Source organism: Populus euphratica, unplaced genomic scaffold (assembly GCF_000495115.2).
Source record: "Populus euphratica unplaced genomic scaffold, PopEup_1.0 scaffold251.1, whole genome shotgun sequence".
Classification (NCBI taxonomy): Eukaryota; Viridiplantae; Streptophyta; class Magnoliopsida; order Malpighiales; family Salicaceae; genus Populus; species Populus euphratica.
In genome coordinates, this window is record NW_011499988.1 from 1 (window position 1) to 5291 (window position 5291).

The window sequence follows — 5291 nt, forward strand, 5'->3', positions numbered from 1 at the left end:
TTAAGGGGTTTGAAACATTTCTTCAGAGTTAGCTTAGGATAAATGAGTATCTTGTGATTTTTTAAAATATTTAAGAAATATATATATATTTTTTATTTTTTACATATATCTAATAAATGGGATCTTAACAATTTTCAATTTTATACTCGAAGCCTTTAATGGATAATTTTTATTTTATAAAGAATAATTAATAAATATTTTATTTTTTATTTTTTGTAGTTAAGGTATTGGGATGTTATCCATGTGATCCTTGGCTTAAATCGGCTCTGCATTTTTTATACGTATCTTTTATGCTATCTTTCAAACATTTGAAGATTGAAATGTTAAAATATATTTTGTATTTTCAATCTTTTTTTAAAAATCTATTCATTTTTTTTAAAACAATTTATGATAGAACTTATCCAATGATGCATCAATGAAAATTATATTTAAGAATATTTGTAATATATATTTGATTTTTTCCAAGCTCCTAAATTCAGCTGGGCCGAATTAATAATTTTATATTTAAAAACAAGAGAGGACCGAAAATGAGAAGAGGAAATCATATTTGAGAAATCACCATTATTGATCATATGATATGAATATCATTCTCAATTATATATGCATGCGTACCGCAGCATGGACTCGCAACATATCAAATTATTTAGCTGGATATAATCAAGGACCAGAATAGAAATACATGACAGGAAATTTAAAGTGGTGTGGAAGCCCTTGTGCCTTACAAATTCACCCATCTTTCTTTGACAACCACGTGCACAGTGCAAACTTCTTATGCTCTAGCTTGATGAACTCCTCGGCTTCATCGTCGACATTTTCATCAAACACACCAGCCTTAACGCGTGCTTCAGGGGCTCTCTCATGCTCTACAACTCGGCCGTGCCGATTCGTGGTCTCCCAGTTATTTCTAAGGTGCTTGCCATGATTCTGCTTGGCATGTTCTGGAGAGTGTGTGAATGCCATCTTGATGGTATTATATCTTGAGTTTTTACATCACCAGTATCGGTTTTAGGCAGATTTATAGCCCGGTTTTATTCTTTAATGATGATAAGATCGAATCCGATGCCTCGCCTTTGATTTTTGAAATGACAAGTCGAGCACAATAATAATTATGTTAGGCCAACCTCGGTGCGTGCTAAAGAATATAGAAAGTGAGGAAATAAATACCAAATATTTAGATATTTTTGCGGCAAAAGGTATCTCTAAACCAGCTGGAACTTTATTCGATCCCTTGTTGAATATTCAACGCAAACCAGGCCGTTGAACCTAATTATTAATTATGATGGAACAACTTACAGATGAATTAAGGCAACTTCTATCAAGGGAGGTGATGAAGGTGTGGAAATTTCATAGAGAAATTGAGCTTTTCACGACTGATTGGGCTTGAGTGCTTAGCCTAGTTACTAGACTAGGAAGTCTAGTTTGATGCTTTCCTGCAAAACAAGCTCCTGATACTTAAGTTAATGATGAAAAAATAGCTGAGAGGGGATCTGAGGGGATGGTGAGCGGTGGCTCTCCTCCCGATGAGTGAGTGTGATGATTATCTATTCATTTTCTTGACTAGTAAGAACTGGACAAACCTACATGCAACCATTAAAAATATTTGACAGTGCGATGGATATTCTTTCACTGCGACATGAACTAATAAGCATATGCATGCATGTGAGCAAGGGCGGAGGAGTATAGGAGACTAAGGTGTGCTGTAGTTCAAGTTAAAAAAAAATTATTAAAAAACTCAATATTTTTTCTGTTTATGTTAGTGATATGATAATGACTACTATAAAAAAGAAGAAAGCTGATCTTAGAAAGAAGATTATGTCTGTTATCATTGTTAGGCAATGTAAGTCTTGGCACCGAAAGAATAGTGTTTTTATATGTTTTAAAGATAATATTGGTGTCATTGTGAACCCAAAGAAGAAATGAAAGGCGCAGCAATTACCGGTCTAATTGGAGAGGAGTGTGCTGATTTTTGGCCTAGGATTGCAAGTGCAGCTAATTTTAAGAACTTTAATTTGTTTGTTTTTTTTTTTAGGAATCATACTGTTGTTAAGTCCTATATATTTTTATAGGGTTAATTTTAGTTTGTGTTTTTGTTATTTTAACTAAATTTTATTTGAAGCTTTATATATTATAATGAATTTTATGGATTTTGTATAAGAAAAAAAAATTTTTAGAGCTCCATCCCGAACCCAGCCCTAGTGTAAAGAACACACTATCTTCTACAAATATATCTACTAAAATAAAAAATAAAGATTTTTTTTTTTTTTTGTAAAAACTCACTCCTTATAAATTTTTTTTTGTCTTTTATCATTTATTAAAATTCATTCTTTTATCTTTATCAATACTCAAGAAAATACTCAAGAAAGTACTATGAGATTTTTATTTTTTTCTTCGTTTTAGCTTAGAATTTAAAGAGGGATTTAAACAAAGTCACAAGAATACAAAACCAGCACGATTAAGTAAGAATTTCAAAACTTTAAGTTAGCTCAGAATCAATAACAGTTTATAGCTCAAGATTAAAAAAATTTCTGGCTCGCACTTGCATGTGAGATATTTTTACAAGCACAGTAGATTCTGAAGGAGAGACGTCATGCTATCTCTTGAAAAATGTAGACATCATCCTTGTTTTGTGTGCCTGTGACGACAGATTGTTGTGGTATGTCAGTTTCTGGGTTCGCCTGGTCTGTGAACGTTTTCTGGCCACTCAAGACTGGCCTGAACAGCCAGCTACGATCTCTAGCTGTTAGCGTCTGGCATAGACGGCTATATTTCATTGTTTTTTGAGGGCCATCGCCCATCAGGAGGTGGCGAATATGCTGGTGAAGTTTTAATCAAATTCGTTTGTGGTTCATGGTAACTTCTTCTTTACCTCAAGCAAGTTAGGACGAATCACACCTAATCTAAATTTGAGACCGGATACTCCAGTACATTCCTTGAATACGTCATCGGAGTTGGTTTCAGGGGAATGGGTTTTGAACAAAAATATAAACAGAATCTTTTATAATATTTAAAAAATGTTTTTTATTTTTATTTCTATATGGATGTTGATAAGTGAAGCTTGGATATTTTTTATTTTTAATTTAAAGTCTTTTTTTAAGGGGGTCAATTTTCATTTTATAAAATATAATTGATATTTATATCTTACTTATTCTTTGGATCTTTTATTAAATGGAGGTCTTGAACCATTATTCAAATGATTTTCAATTTAAATCTGACTCTGCTAACAAATAATTATCAGTTTTAAAATAGAATATCGATCCATCTCCCTTAATTTTTAGATTGAATGATTCCTTTGTGGAATAATGCAGGAATGAAGGTTTTTTGTTTAATAAAAGAAAGAAAATAAAGGATCAAAGCTTTGGTGCGTCTGGTTGATTATGATATTTGATTTCAGATGGCCTTGATTATGCATCTATGTGTTAGCTCTAATGTAGTATTGACGAGGTTCATAGAAAATCTAACATGAACAACTATTTTTGAGGATGGTGAATAGACTGGGAGGTTGGTTGTTCCATGTCGTGGTAGTTTTTATTTTTTAAAATATTTAAAAATATATTATATTGATATTTTTTAATAATTTTAATATTTTGTTGGGTCTATGAACACCCTAAATCTAACACAGTAGGTTATGTAAAGGAATCAAATCTCATTCCTCATCATCAAAGTATATATCAAGAATCAAATTTTGTGTGCTAGGCATTTCCAATTGTAAATGAAAGTCCTGTTACTTTATTATGCTTCTGAGTTGGATGAATGCATCATATTCTGATACCTCGCAATGACACTTATGGTTTCGTGTCTCTCTCTTTATAAAGGAAATATTCGAGCTCGAGATTTCTTGAAGGAAGGTGAGTATGCTGTCTTTCGACTTCCATCTATCTAAATAACAATGATAGCACTCTCTTTTTAGGTATTAAAGCCAAAGAAAACATGTAGATAGCAAAAGGTGGGATGGTGATTTTGATTCCATCATTCCTTTTTCTTCCTTCAATGTTTTTTCCCGAAGGAAGCTTGGTAATAAAAATAGAAGCAAGCAAAAGAACTGAAAAATAAATTAAATTAAAAAACTAAAAAAACAGAACCATGAAAAAAACTAATTGATATTTTTAAAAACAAACAGATTCGGTTCGGTTTTATAAACCTGATAATAAAAAAACTAAATCAAACCAAATCCAAACTAAAAAAAACTAGAAAATATCGAGTCAAACCAAAAAAACTGAGCCAAATTAATTTGAACTAGTTTTTATTCTAACAATAGAATTGAAACCGATCGGTTTGAACCGTTTTTTTTTTAATTTTAGTTTGATAAAATCAACATGAAACGAAAAATGATCACTCATAAATAAAAAAAAATTATAGACTTGTAATAAATATATGAATAAAATTTTATTTGTTTTTTAGGATACGGTGTTTGTCTGTATATGTATGTTGATTAAATTTCAAGATAAATAAGATGCTTTAATATTTTTTAACTTAATAGAAAAACAAGATCTTCTCAACTAGTTTCTCCCTTTAAATTGTTTTCTATAGTTGTTTAACAAACATTGTTCTAACTTGTTCCTTCTAATAGTTAATTACTATGATCTATTGTATTGGTTATTGTATTGATGAGGGTTTTTTCCCCTGTTCATAGTTACTGTCACATTAGTAAAATATTAGAAATTTCAGTCTTAAGTTGTTGTTACCTTCGAAACACTTCTAATATTTTTACCATACAGCCCAAGTCATTACACAACACAAAAATCTCAGTGAGATCCCAAACAAATTAACTTGTAGGAACATTGATAAAATACACAAGAAGAGATGCAAATATTTTTTTCTTTATTTATATGATATTAAATACAGATGCCATGCAAGACAATCATGTAATGTTGATCGACATAAAATTAGGCCTTGTGATTTGCACCAATATGTAGGGTCAATGGCCACCATCATCTGCTAAATAATTATTCGAGAGCAGCAAACTAACAAGGAATAACTTGGTATCAACTGCCATTTGCCAACGCCAGCTTCCATGCCAGAGAGGCATGGTGTTTCTGTCAAGTTCAACAATATTTGGACAAACATTATGACATTGTGCATGTTACAAGGCAAACTACGACAAAATTTCTGCTATTTATTTGCCTCATGAACACCAAGTAAACGACAGCTTAACGATAATATCAATGATCCCAGTTTGGAAACAGGCAGCATGTCCGTCCATTTAGTAGTTTTAAAAGGATATTTAAAAATGTGATTGGAGTTATTTTTTAAAGTAATTTTTATTTAGAAAAGTATATTAATAATATTTTTTT